A 15,533-nucleotide genomic window follows, 5' to 3' on the forward strand; every position below is an offset into this window, starting at 1 on the left:
GGTGACAGTTTAGGCATCGGAATGGAATTCCCCAAAAATCAAAACGTTGTGTGAGATTAATGTTTTCCCACCTTAATTCTATGTGATCTGGAAAAGCCTCACCAAAGTATTTTTCTATAAGGACCCAAGCAATCCTTTTATCCCTAGCTCCTAAACACCTTGGATCTACATATATGAATTTTCCAATGGCATTACCGATATCAGTAAAAACTTCCTTTATCCAAAATTCCAATGGTAATTTGGGCAATTTGACCCATATGAGTTTATTTTTTGGCGTCTGCTTCAAAGGATTAAAGCCTATGTACCATGCATACATCACCAAAAATCCCTAGTCCTTGACCCATGGCATTGCAACAATTTTCTTGAGGTCCTCTTCACTCAAGAAATGAAAACTATACCACCCTCCCATGAGTCTCACCACCGTGGGGACATACCCCAGCAGGATCTTCCATTTCTTTGCCAACCACTGTCGCATCTCAACTTCTTCAATCTCAGAAAAATACCACCTTCCTACTAATGCCCACTTCTGGAGACTCATAATTCGATCAAGGAGCACGTCGTGACCAAAAGAGAGGATAGGTGTTGGAGTTGTAATCTTAATAGGACGTTGTTTTCTACCACCCCTCCTTTTGCCACCTTTTTTACTCTCCAAATTATTTTGAGGCAATAAACCAGCATCAAACCACATGTCACGTCCATCACCCAGGGTTGTCAGCCGAGGGGAATGTGCCACCTTCCATGTCGTATTCATATTTGTGTGGCATTGTGACTCAGCCGCCAATGTGGCTTGAATAAAAGCTTCTTGTAGTGACGTGTCAGACTCAAAGGGGTCCATCAAAATTATTTATAATACTATGGTGTACTACTAAGTAATAAAGCCTTCTTGCCAACCAAAGAAACTAATTACAATCATCACTGATACCACGTCCCAACTCACTTGGGAATCACCACCTGCAAGAATGTCTACAATGCCAAGTATACAATATGTCATGCCAAGTACATTCTCAAAGAATTATTTACTGTGCCAACTACATGAAAGGTCACAACAGAATTTAAAACACCACCAGACCACATGTGGACTCATCAATTCCCATGCCTCACCTTACCTGGACCTCACCACCCAAGGGAATGTCGACGCCGCAGGATCTATCGCCTATTTTGGAAATCAACTAATTAACAAGACTATCCTAAAACAATGTAGTTACACGTATGAGGTATAGGGACAGACGTCAGGAGTAGAGTGCCATGAGAAGGGATATGGACACTCGTCACCATCAAATAGTACCAGAATATGGATTCAAAAAAAGTATAATAATAAATGATTTGAAAATCCCCCCGGAAATTCAAATAAGTGGAATCCGATAAGCACTCCTTCTCAGAAAAACCAGTAAAACCCAAAACCACTTTCGAATTTGGTTATGACTCTGGTCCCTCACAACAACATATACAGTAGCACCCCTGACAAAACCACCATCTGTATCCTATCCTAATGGCCATACTTTTACAGGGACGAGATAGGGAGAAAAAATTACTCCACTCATACCACCATTGCTCCAGGAGGCGAGTCAGTAGACCAGAGGGAACAAACTGTGTAATAGAGGGACAAGATAGGGCAAGTGGAAACTTGCATACTATCATTCAGGCATCAAAAAGAGTGGTCTCTGAATAACTGACTATCGCCTTTCCAAATACCACTGTCCGAAAGGGAAAAATGGGGAAAGCCCTAATAATACAATTTAAACGAGAAACATGCTACAAAAAACCAATTAATGGGAGAAACTACTGAAGGAGTTTTATAAGATTTAACTTAACAAAGCCAAAATTTCCTTGCAACATAAGAATTCATCCGTATTAACTGTAAATCAAGACAGTATTTAAAGACCCCCAATTCAATTTTTTTCAATTTTTACTGCCCATGCCCTAAATTTTCATATTATGCTACACATTAATCACAAGAAAGCTTACCTTGTTCCTTAATGTGCTTCGACATTATTGTTTCCATAGTTGTTTCAGGCACCCTCCAGCAGCTATGACATGTTGTTTCGAAGACCAAGCATAATTCCTTTTCGCCTACGTCAATGTAGCTTCTTTACCCCCTCTATGATTTCTTTTCTCTGAAACAATTGCCAAATCATTGAAACACCATCAATTGAGATGACGGACTGGGAAGGGGATCATGCACCTCACTGAGGACACTGATAAGCTCAGTGGCAACCTAGCGATGCTTCAGAAACAATCCTCCGATGGCTGGGAACTACCTGTTTTGTTATTCATTGACAAGAAATTGCGGAGGAGTGATGGAGTTGATTCTTCTTCACTATAAGAGGTTTTATCTATTAACAATTAACAAAAAAAAATTGTGGGAAATGGAAGTGGAGGATATTTCATCATATGTTCATTAATTTGCACTAATCATTCGTACTTTTCAAGAACCAAATCCTCAACAATATTAAATTCAAATTTTATTATAGACATTAGAAATATGAGATCCAAAACGTTAGGATTTGAGTTTCTATTTAGTGTAGGAAATATGAATGACCCTACTTTCACTCAAGTATTATTGAACTTGTGTCAAAATATTACTTAATAACGAGATTCAATCCCATTTTTTTATTTTCCATAATCTATTACAACATAAGTTTAAATTCAAATATTTTCTCAAAAATCATGAATTTTGAACTTTTAGAAATCTGAGCGAGAGATTCATTGAGTGCCTCTACATCAGACTCCCAAGGAACAAAATTATTCATGGACTCTCGTCCATGAGGTCCTTGATTTCTTTAATGCTTTTTTGTTAATTATAGAAGGTACCCAAGTAGTATCCTCTACTAGGTGATTGTTCAGTTTGACCAAATACTGATAGTATTCTAATTTTTTTTTCTTCAGCAAAATCCTCTTGATTTACATTGGCTTGGCTCTAGGTAGATTTTGCATCCATTGGATTGGCTAGTCTTTTTTACTTTTTGGCCCACTTGTTAGTATTTTTGGATCATTCTCAACACAAGAGTATATATCTACTACATTATAGATAAGATATCTTCTAATGCCCACTAGAAGTTCAATCCATAAGCATTCACTGAATACTTAATATTTTACATGGTTTGCTCTTTTTAATTTTGAGCTTGTTATATTTTCTCTCGGGAAACTTTTATTTCCTTAAGTGTACCAATACTTAATACTCGTCTACAAAATTGACCTCCCTTCTCTTCAAATTTTCTTTTTTCTTATACTTTTGTATATTTTCCAATAGCATCTCCATAATTTTTTATGCGAATATTGCATGGTAGTAGAAAATTCCTCTCCATCAATGTTCCAGAGCCCTAATTTTCCTAAATATTTGAGCTCAAACACTCCTTGTGGATGCATTCCATTAAAAAAAATGGGCTTAATCAACTACTCTAATTTGATGAATCATGGTAAGCTAATTCAGTCCGTGGAAGGTGGAATTAATCAACTACTCTAATTTGACAAATCATTATACGCTAATTTAGCCTGTGGAAGGTCTTGATTCCATTGATGAGGATTCTCTCTTTCCAAGCTTCTTAATATATTTTCGAAGCTCCCATCGATAGATTCAGTTTGGAAATCAATTTGAGGGTGATAGAGTGAGTTAAAACTAAGTTTAGTTCATATTTTCTTCCCTAACGTTTTCAAAAAATGTCAAACAAATTTTGTATCCCTCTCGGAACCTATGATTGTAGGATGACCATGTAGTATTACTTCATCTTTAAAAAACATATTTGCAGTGTGTGTCACATCACTATTTTTATTACATGGAATAGCATGTGCCATCCCGGAAAATAGTTCCATTACCACAAATATAGAATCGTTCGTTGTTTGAGTTATAGGAAATCCTAAAATAGAATTCATGCTTATCGCATCTCATGGCCTAATTTCAGAATTGGTAATGGTTGAAAATTCCTGTCTGGTTCCTTCAATTGGCATGTTGGAGAACTTTCAATATCTCTTCAAATATCCTGACATCAACTCTCAGCTATACCAAAAAAATAATAGGTATTCAACTAAGGATCTAGGTCTTGTCATTTCCAAAGTTGCGTGCTAATCCTCCACAATGTTTTTTCCTACAATAGATTGTCCCTCATTAAACGCATTGGTATACAGTTGGAAGCCCTTCAATAATAATTCTTACAGTAATTAATCCATCGACAAATTCATATCCTTTCTTATTGGATTCTAACATGCGTCATAAGCTTCCTTAAAATTTGCGTCATATTTATACAATTCTCTTAGATGATCCAATTATAATACATTCTCTTGAAATTATTGCAAAATTAGACATATTCTACTTAAAGCATCGGTAACTTTATTAGTACTCTCACTAGTATGATTTAGAAAAAGTATAAAATTATACATATATTCTACCCACTTAGCATTTTATTGATTTATTTTGTTGCATTTGGTAATAAATTACAAACCGTGATTGTTAGAATATTAAATATATTGATTCAGTGTAAGATAATGCCTCCAATTATTCATTGTTTAGATGGTATGATATAATTTCTTTTTCTATGTAGAGTTCTTTTTTCCCTCATTCAGTTTCTCAATAAGATAAACCACTGGTTTATCATCTTAGCTAAGAACAACCCTTATCACAATTTCACTGGAATCATATTTGACTAAAAAAAACTATTGAAGTTTGGTAGAGCTAATACAATATTGTCGATGATCTTCTCCTTAAAAAAAATTAAAACTTCTTTTAGTTGTTGTTGTCCAACTAAAAGAATGATTCCCATTTTTTATAGTTTCAACCATCACAACACATATTTCATTGAAATGTTTGATAAACTTTGTGTAGATGCTTGCCAATCCATGAAAACTCCTAAATTTAAAAGATGTTTCTTGGGAAAGGCCACTCCGTAATTGATTTCACATTTTCTAAATCTATTTTAAAATTTTCTTGTGAAATTACTAAGCCCAAATAAACTAGTTCGGTTTTAAAGAAATAACATTTCTTCATATGTATCAATACTTTCTACTAATTAAACTCCTAATATGTTCCTCCTTTACCTCACTAAACACAAGAATATCATCAAGATAGAAAATCTCAAGCTTTCCTACAAATTCTTTGTGGACTTCATTCATAAGTCTCATAAATACACTAGGAGCATTAGACAAGCCTAAAGGCATGACCAACCATTCATATAGTTCTTTATTATTTTTGACTTTTGGTTTCCACTCATATCCTTCTCTTTGGTTTGCAATCATATCCTTCCCTTATCCTAATCTAATGATATCCACTCTTTAAATCTTTTTTTTTAATAGTATCCACTCTTTCAATCATTTTTTGGAAAATATTGGGCACCACTTATATGATCCATCAAGTAACCTGTAGATGGAAAATGAATTTTGTATGCCATGGTGATCTTATTTATAGCTCTAGAATTGATAGGGATTATCAAGTCTCCATCTTTCTTTGGATAAAAAATATGGGTATAACACATGGGCTTAAAGATCCTCTAACAAATCATTTCTCTAATAACTTTGCCATATATTTTTTCATTTCCCATTCTATAATCATATCATTCTATAAGCTACTTTATTTGTGAGAAAATCTATAGGAATAAGATATATATGATGGAATATGCTTCAGATTAGTGGAAATTCATTTGGTAAGTCATCTACTACAATATCAACCTATTGATTCAACAAATTCTGAACTTGTACTCGTAAATCATGTAACATTGTATTGGTTAAAAATACTCTAGATCTTCTAATGAACGAAAAGTTACCTCTTCTCACAGGATCTAGTTCAAAACATGCTTTCCACTAACCATCAACACCTTTGTATTACTATGCTTTGTATTTTTTTCATCTTTCAAGGGTATGAGAGTTTGCTTCTTGCCATATTTCTCAAAAGCGTAATTATTATTTATTCTATCATAACATATATTTTATTCATATTGTCGAGGTTTTACAAGAATAATATGGAAAACACCCATAGGAATTATATCATACAAAAATTGATCTTTGTGCCCTCTTATATGGAACTCTACACTGCATTCTTAATTCACTAACACTTGGTGGTCTTTCTCCAGCCAAGAAAATTTATAGGGAGTAGGATGTGCAACCTTTTCAGCTCCAACTTGTCCACCATTTCTGTAGAAGCTAAATTGTGAACGTTACCATTATTAATGATACAACACTTACTTTGGCCTTACATATTGGTCAAAAAGGTTTCTTCTCTAAGGTGGCCCAGACACTTCCTGATTTGGCTTCAACAATATCCCTTTCATCAAGGAAGATTCTCCTGTCTCCAAAACTTGGGCATGCCCTTCATCTTCTTTGGTTTCATTTTCTGCTTGCACAACTTATAAATTCCTCTCTTTCATAAGATTTTCTAGGAAATATCATGAGATATGGCCTAACTTACCATATGTGTAGCACAAAACTTGATTATCTATTCCTCTCCCTCTTCCTCTTGAAGGAGATGTTATGCCTCATAAATCATTGGTTCTAGTTGTTGGGTCTTCTTGCGCAGAACTACTATCCTCAGCGGGTTTCCTTCTCCTTTGTATTCCTCTCCCTTTTAACATATCTTCACCTTTTCCTTGGTTCTCTTTTACCAACTTTTCTTCTACCTTTAATTCCTCTTGATAAGAATCCTCAACAGATCTCAATGGTATCAAACATAGCTCATCTTCTATATCAAAACTCAACCAATTAATATACTTGGAAAGTCTCCCAGGGGTGTCCTCTATATGGACTGCCCTAGTATTTACCTTGTAGAGTTCTTACATTTAGTTCTTCACTGTCATTAATTTTTTTCTTAAGTTCTACATCCTGCTCAACAAAATCAACTCATAGTCCACGGGAAGGAACTTACCTTTTAACTCACCCACTATTTGGTTCCATCTCTTAATGTTTGCATTATTCATGTGTCTTCTTTCTTCCTGCACACCAACCCACCATAAGGATACATGCCCTCTCAACCTTCTCATCGAAAATTTTACTTTCTTGCCCTCACTCACCTCTACATAGTCAAAATACTTATCCAAGGTGGTTGTTTCGTTTATCAACTCCTCTAGCTCTATACATGCATAATATGATTGAACATTAGCTTTTGAACTCAAACTAACACTTAGAATGGATATAATAACTTTCATCTCTATAGCTTCTTCTGTTTCCTACTTTCCCTTCACGAGATTCCTCGTCTCATTCACTAATATCTGAAGCTTCAGGATCCGAATGCTTGTATATTTCCATAGCCTCAATCCTTGCTTGCATTAAGTATCACTTTTTCCAGCACATCTACATTAGTTTTCATCACCTCTACATTAGCAATAGGTCGAGGACCCCTTCTTCATCTACGTTAACCTCTTCCCACTTTGAATTCCATCTCTTGGCACAATAAATCACTTGTGGCGATAGTCTCATTGGAAACTATAATCTACTTTGATACCAAAAATTATGTAGGGGAAAAGTGAAAATTTCCTTTCATGCGAGGAAAAAAGATCCCTCTCTATTGCAAACTCATAGAACCAAGTGTATTTTCCACAATCACAGCCCATTCACAAGTTAAATATTGAACAATTTTGTGCTTACAAATGTCCAACCTTAAATAACCTTTGTTTCAAATTTAAAGTCTATTTCAGATTTCTTTACATTGTGATCAAACGTCACTATGTTTGTAGTCAACATTTACAGACATCTATTTAAGTCTCAAAATTTTTAAATATAATCTTCAAATGATTTCAAAAGGCCAAATAAAACTCCCCAAAACTAGAAAAATACACACTATAGGAAATAATTTTTATGGTTGTTAAAACTTCCTGTAGATAATGACTTCAATTATTTACCTTTTCCACTTCATCGATGATGGGAGAATTGAGTAGAATACACCACTCCATTTTGTTAAAAAATGATCACTTCAAATTTGGGTGATTCAATCACAGCACACAGAGAAGTTTCTTTAATGTGGCACCCCTTCTTGTAGCAATCACGAGTTATTCACACAATTCCACACTGCAAAGAATTCCTAGAAAACACACAAATGCTTGATACTAATAAAGAAAATTAGGACAACAAAATTCATCCATTAACCAGTAACAAAAACCAAAAATTGTGGAAAATGGAAATAAAAATTATTTAATCAAATTTTGATTAATTTGCACTAAACATTCATATTTTTAAAATACCAAATCCTCAACAATCTTCAGACCAGATTTTATTATAAATATTGCAAATCACAAATCCAGAACACTAGGATATGATTTTCTATTTTGAATCATAAATATGACTGACCCTACCCCACTCAATTACTAATAAATTTGACACAAATTATCATTTAATAAATGGATTAAATATATTGTTTTTATTTTTCCTTATATATCAAATTCAAATATTTTCCAAGAAAGCATGAATTTAGGACTTTTGAAATATGTGCAGGAGATTCACTTAATGCCCCTACATTTGATGCATTCATGGAATTCCCATACCCCTATAAGGGATTTTGACCTCCAAGAGTTACAAAATAAGAAGAGGTTCCACTTCCTAATCAACATATGGAAACCACGATGTCCCCACATTATGCTGGCAAAGCATGCCATTCAATTAAATACTTTCCATCTAACATGCTAGCACTAGTGAAGAGTGCCATAGTGGTATCAATGACATGTGGCATCCCAATCAAATGAAAGGTGGTTGGAAAATTAGTATAGGGTCATTGGTCATGGAAAAATGCTTAAAGAAAGGAACATTACATATAACGAGGAAAAGAAGAAAAATATCATATGCAGTTGGTGTTTCAAAAGGCTGAAACATAGTGGAGTTACGGCATAAGCGATTAGGCTACATGAGTGTAAAGGGCTTAACATTTGTTGTTGGGAAAATTTTATTTCTAGGTTTGAAATCTTATGAATTTAATTTTTGTGAGTATTATATTTATTGTAGGAGAGGAAGAATTTTTTTTATGATAGGTGGTTATGAAAGAAAAGAAAATTTATTAGAATTAATACATTTTTATTATGTGTTTGGGATAGTGGATGTTAAGTGCTTAAGAGAAGTTTCATACTTTTTCACATCGTTAAATGATGTGTTGAGGAAGGTTTGGATCTACCTTATGAAAAAAAAAAGGTGAGATGTTTGGGATAATATAAAAAAATCATGTTGTTGTTGAAAGGGAGACTAATAAAACTCTCAATTGTTTGGGGAAAAATAATGGTGGAGAATATTGTTTTAATGGATGCAAGAATTATTATAATAGGTTTGACATTAAAAATGAGAAGACAGTCCCTAGTGCTCTGCACCATAATCACATTGAAAGAAGGATGAATCACACTCTCATGGAGAAGATGAAGAGTATGTTTTCAAATTCTCGATTGGAAAATAATTTATCAGTAGAAGCAGTAAGTACAACTTGTTATCTCACCAATCACTCACCTTCTACAATTCTAGACAATCGTATTCTTGAAGAAGTTTGGGCAAGTGAAAAGGTAAATCATTCTCACCTAATTTTTTTTTGGATGTGAACCATTGATGCATATTTCCAAAGAGAATTGAACCAGATTAGATAATATATGAAGGGAATGTATATTTTCTATGATATTTGGATGGTGAGTTTGGTTACCATTTATGAGATCCGGTTAATAACAAAACATTTTAAACTAGGGATGTAGTTCTAATGAATTACAGATATGTAAAATGTTTGCAGGCGATATGAAGGTTACGAATTTTTTTTATAGGTTTATAGAACAATAAAGTAATGTTACACCATTACAATAATCTAGGAAGCAAATTCAAGAATAGGATGGACAATAAGTAGAAAATGATGGAAAACAAGAAGAAGAAAACTTGATGTAGTCATTACAAGAGGTTCAACTAGAAAACACACCACCATAGTTGCTTTGTAGGTCTACTAGGACTCATAAGCTCTCAAAAAAGAATTTATTCTCAAATTATAATTTGTTAAGTGATGGAGGTGAATCTCATTCTTTTCAAGATGTCGGGGAAGTGGAAATTAGGAAAAAGTGGAAGAAAGGTATGGAGGAAGAAATGGATTCTCTATTGGAAAACAAAGCTTTAGATTTAGTGAAGTTTCCAAAAGGAAAGAGTGTGCTACAAAACAATTGGGTATACAGGATTAAACATGACGGTCAAGATAAGAAGAAAATATAAAAGGAAAGAGTGTGCTACAAAAAAATTGGGTATATAGGATTAAACATGACGGTCAAGATAAGAAGAAAATATACAAGGAAAGAGTTGTTGTTAAGATATTTTCCAAAAAAGAAAATATTTAATTTAGAAAAGAAAATTGACTAGTTTTTAAAATGTCATCCATAAGAGTTATCTTTAGTTTTGATACTAATTTATACTTGGAATATAAATAACTAGATGTGAATACATCTTTCATTCTTCAATAATTAAAGGGGGAAATTTATCTGGAACAACCAAAATGATTGATTGTAAAAGGTAAAGCGAACCTTGTACGCAGGTTGATGAAGAGCATTTATGGCTTGAAATTTGAATTATTTATGTTGGAGCATTTCTTCAAGGATAGAAAAGAAAAATATATCACACTATTATTATATTTTGATGATATTCTAATTGTTGGGCATGATGATAAGAATATGATCAATAGGTTGAAGAATGATTTGTGCAGTCAATTTGCAATGAAAGATTTAGGTCTAGCACAACAAATATTTGGGAAGAATTAGATGTCACAAAAAGAATAAGAAATTGTTCCTTTCGTAGGAAAAATATATTGAGGAGATTTTAAACAGGTTGAATATAAAGGACACCAAAACCTATTGGTACACCCCTAGCATCACACTTAAACTTAGTGCAAATTTATGCCCTTAGAATGATAAAAAGAAGGAAAAAATGAGTAAGATCTCTTATGCTTGAATGGTTGGTCGCTTGATGTATGCAATGGTATGTAGCAATTCAGATATTGCACATTTAGTGGGAGTAATGAACACGTTCCCTGCAAATCCAGATAAACAACATTGGAAAGCACTAAAGTAGATTTTGAGATATCTCAAGGATACTAGTAATTATAGTTCATGTTTTGGTAGTACTAATGTTGTTCTTCAATGTTATATGGATAAAAATATGGCTAGAGATGTGGATACTAGAAAGTCCACCAATGGTTATTTATATACTTTTGCAGGGGAAGCATTGACTTATATCTCTACATTGCAAAAAGAAGTAGCCCTCTCTAGAAGCATGTGAAGAGTTGTTTTGGATTTAGCAATTCTTAGTAAAGCTAAGAATAAAACAAGACAAATATGTAATGGATTGTGATAGTCAAAGAACCATCTATTTAGCAAAAATCACAACATATCATTCTAAGATAAAGCACATTGATGTTGGATATCATTGGATTTGTAAGTGTTAGATGTAAGTGTTAGATGATTAGTTGCGATAGTTGGAGAAAATACACACTAAACACAATTTAGCTGATATGTTAACAATAAATCTCCCAGATTTTTTTCCAAGTGATAAGCCGTAGCTTGTAGAAACTTGGTTGGAGCAATGAAAACCTAATAAAAGACATCTTGGGAAAGGATTAGAAGGGAAATACAATATAAAAAATATTCACTCAATCTTCTCTTTTGTCTCAAGTGGAAAAAATATTTAAAAAATTGTGAGATGTAAAACGAAATCAAAATGAATTGTATTCACCCATAATATTAACTCATTATCCTAAAATAATATAAAAAAATTAAATAAATATAATGTAATATTTTATTATTATGATAATAAAATTCATCTCAATCTTTTTCCTATGCTTTTTCTGTGAGTGACTTTATTCACATAAATCTTGTACAAATCTCCCTTACGGTTTTTCTCTCACTAAAACTTTTCCTGTTTTTCCCAAAAACGAGTTAAAATTTTCATTTAATTTTTCTGAAGTTTTTTTTAATTAATAAGTCTCACGCTCGTTAGCGTCTAGGTCAGTCACAATGACTTTTGCTTCATCAAGGTTTCGTAATGTTCTTGGATAGAAAAAGAAATGTAATCAAAACACGAGGAATTTTTGGATCCAACCAGTGTCTATCGTTCTGAACTGAGTGATATATAAAATTTATGAAAGAATACTGGGTTCGCTGAAGCCCACATAATTCATATATATATAATATAATATATTATATTAAATTATATAAAGTGATACATATTTACCAATATAATAATCGGATGATAATTAACTTTTATTAAAATAAATTAACTAAAAAATAAATATATGTTATATAGAATAAGATATATATAATTTAAATTAAATATTTTAAGTATAATATTATTTTATTTTAAAATTTATTATTTTATCCTAAATAAATATAGTTTTGACTATATACCAACATGAAAAATGAATAATAGAAAAGCAAATTTACACTTTTAAAAACCTCTCGACAGAAAACGCTTTCTGTACATTGCTTGAATGCACTGTTCTCTAATTTCAAAAATTGAAAAACAAAAATATCAATTCTTTTATCCTAAAGTCCGCCTAATAATTATCACATCTAAAACAGTAAATATAATAACTCCAGTTTCGTGTTTGCGTTATTCTTGAGTCTAAAACATTGAAATTATAATATTTATTAAAATTTGAAAATAGCATTGATGTTTGCGTACGAGATATTTCTCATATTTAATAAATATGGTGAAATATTTAACGATGTCTTTCATTAATTAAATAAATGTTCATTAAAATATAAAATAACAATAGTAATAATATAAATTTTTATTTATATAATAAATTTAAATAAGAAAAACTTAAATAAGTTTAAAGAGTTTCACGTAGTATTCAGAGAATCTGTTTCTTATATAGATATTAAATAGAAAAACATATTATTTTTTTTTTATGGGTTTAGATAAACTATGATGAGATGTTTTGTTAAAGTATTTTTGATGAGAAATTATAAGTTCAGTTTTTTTTTTCTGTATTTTTTGATGAGAAATTACAAGTTCAACTTTTTTTCCTGATCGAAGTGAAACCTTAGATATGATGAAGACATAATCTTACCAAATTTACAAAATAAAAACAAATCCTTTAAATAAAAAACATACCATTCTCCAGAACAAATCCTTCCGAAACCAGGTAATTGACGCAGCAATGAGAAAACGGAGGAAGCAGCACACAGAGGCTAGAAGATAACCATGGGCACCTTCATATTGATTTAGCTTCTTCTGAAGCATCCACTATGCGGTTATGTGTCCAGTCAGTATTGACGAAAGCGACAAAAATTCTCCTTGTAACCAGCAGCTGGGCCAAATTCATGAACGTATTTATATTACCCTGTGCAGGAAATGGAAATTCATCAACGTATTTATATTACCCTGTGCAGGAAATGGAAATTCATCAACGTATTTATATGACCCTGTGCAGGAAATGGCACAATTACTGCATGCAGGCCATGTTTCGCCTTTTGCTCCAACATATTCATATCAATACCGCTCGACATCCTTCGTTTCTTTTGCCTTAATCCACTACCACAGTTTACTTCTATGGATTTGAGCTGCGATTCGTGCGCCTTCTGCAACAGATTATACAATTATAGTGTCTAGGCACGAACATTGTACAACTGAGACAAAAGAAAATTGGAAACCGAATTTTACATGACCTTATTGTTAATCTTAGATGACTGGTAAGGTTAGGTTATCCATTATCAACTGAATGGCTACCAGCTGCGTACAGTCTGTTTAATTTGAGTGGATGTGATGTTCCTCGACCTCAAGAGTCATTGTCATTAACGTATTCCTTATCTTTAATATTTTAAGTTGAATAGCTATATTTATTCTCGTGTGTCTAATTTTAATTTTCCTTTCTGATAAATTAGATTTGTGTGGTGAGTGAGTATATAAATATATGATTACCTGAATGTGTATGGTCCATGCGATGTTAAAAACTTTATCTATATGATATCTCTTGTAATTTAATTTCTATATTAAACTAGTACTTAATTTCTGTAAGATAATTCATATTTTAAATAAATTTTATATACACTTTTATGTAGTATGTGATAAGATACAATATGTTATGTTAGATAATAAAAAAGCATGAAATAATACCGAATTTTGCAAGTTTAAAAGACAATTCCCATCAATATTATGTATTTTATTTTTTGTCCATTTTAATGTTAAAGAGGGTGTTCCACATTGTTGAAGCTATGCTTGATTAAAAAATGGCAATGTTTGTATTAAATGAAATAAAACCCATTAGTCAGCTCTACGAAAGAGAGTCTAAACCAAGAGAGTCTGGCTCTACAAAATGCTTTGCATTGTTCATGCACATTACACATTAAATAGAATACATGGTTTTAGGGATGTTAGAACAACATCCTAAGGAATAGAAACTAATTCCTATCCTGAGGTTACTTGAACCAACTCTACCTATTCTAGGATATTCTCCATTATCTTCAACACTCCCCCTTAATGGAGAATGGGTTCACATATATGCCTAAAATCTCCCTAAACATTTGAAACATAACTTTTCCAAGAGGCTTAGTGAAAATGTCTGCAACATTATCACATGTATTACAATATTCCAGATGGATTTCTTTGGATTGCACTTTCTCCCCAACAAAGTGGAACTGTGTATCAATATGTTTAGTGTTTTTGTGAAACACCAGATTATTGGCAAGCTTGATTGAACTCTTATTGTCGCATCCGATTGTTGTTGTTACTGTTTGTTCTTCCCCAACATCCTAGAGAAGTCTTCGCAACCAAGCTGCCTCACACGTTGCTGCACACATGGCTTGATACTCCGCTTCTGCTGAAGACAAGTAGACCGTGTTCTGCTTCTTGCTGCTCCATGTGATCACACTGGATCCAAGACTAAATGCATAACCTGTTATAGATCTGCGATCATCTACATTCCCAGCCCAATCTGAATCTGCAAATCCTACCAATCTAACATCAGAAGAGTCAGTGTAAATAATTCCATAATATACAGTACCTTGTAGATACCTCAAAACACTCTTCGCTGCATTCCAATGGCTTTCAAGTGGCTTAGACATAAACTGGCTTAGCACACTAACTGCATAAGCCAAATCAAGTCTAGTGGTGGTTAGGTAGATTAAACTCCCAACCAGCTATCTGTAAAGTGTTGTATCCACCGCTTTTGAGCCATCTTCACACTGCAATTTGATGTTCTATTGCAATGGTACCGGCGCAGACTTACACTGATCCATTCTAAACTTTTCTAACAGGCTTTGACATACATTGCTTGGGATAGAAATGTTTGACTTGAATCTCTCCAGATCTCAAGACCTAAATAGTATCTGAGTTCACCAAGGTGCTTCATCTGAAACATCTGTGACATTTGTTGCTTGATTTCATCAATTAGATATGTAGCATCACCTGTAATTATTAAATCATCTACATATAATGAAATCAACACTACGCACCCTTTTTCATCCTTCATGGTGTAAAGCTTAGGGTCATTCTTGCTTCTTATAGCCAGCTTGTACAAAAAATGAATCAATTTTATCATACCATGACCTGGGAGCTTGTTTCAATCCATAAAGTCCTTTCTTTAATTTACAAACTAAATGTTCTTTTCCTTTCTGGACAAA

General features: G+C 33.0%; 1 long non-coding RNA gene across 9 annotated transcripts in view; it reads right to left on the reverse strand.

The window, feature by feature from the left end:
• LOC149189313 (uncharacterized) overlaps window positions 1-13,706 on the reverse strand; it is a 134,639-nt gene extending 120,933 nt beyond the window's left edge. For 4 of the 9 annotated variants that reach the window (XR_016256349.1, XR_016256348.1, XR_016256350.1 and 1 more), the window contains exons 1-2: window positions 13,362-13,704; window positions 13,027-13,255 (exon numbers count right to left, since the gene is read on the reverse strand). This is a non-coding gene — a long non-coding RNA (uncharacterized LOC149189313). Of the gene's footprint in view, window positions 1-13,026 lie in introns of all 9 variants that reach the window. The other 5 variants (XR_016256347.1, XR_016256346.1, XR_016256353.1 and 2 more) reach the window with 4 other exon arrangements.
• Between the last annotated feature and the right edge of the window lie 1,827 nt (window positions 13,707-15,533).

The sequence above is a fragment of the Pinus tabuliformis genome, chromosome 3_1 (assembly GCF_031772625.1).
Source record: "Pinus tabuliformis cultivar Carrire ecotype Pingquan chromosome 3_1, CPIR1, whole genome shotgun sequence".
In the NCBI taxonomy this organism is placed as follows: Eukaryota; Viridiplantae; Streptophyta; class Pinopsida; order Pinales; family Pinaceae; genus Pinus; species Pinus tabuliformis.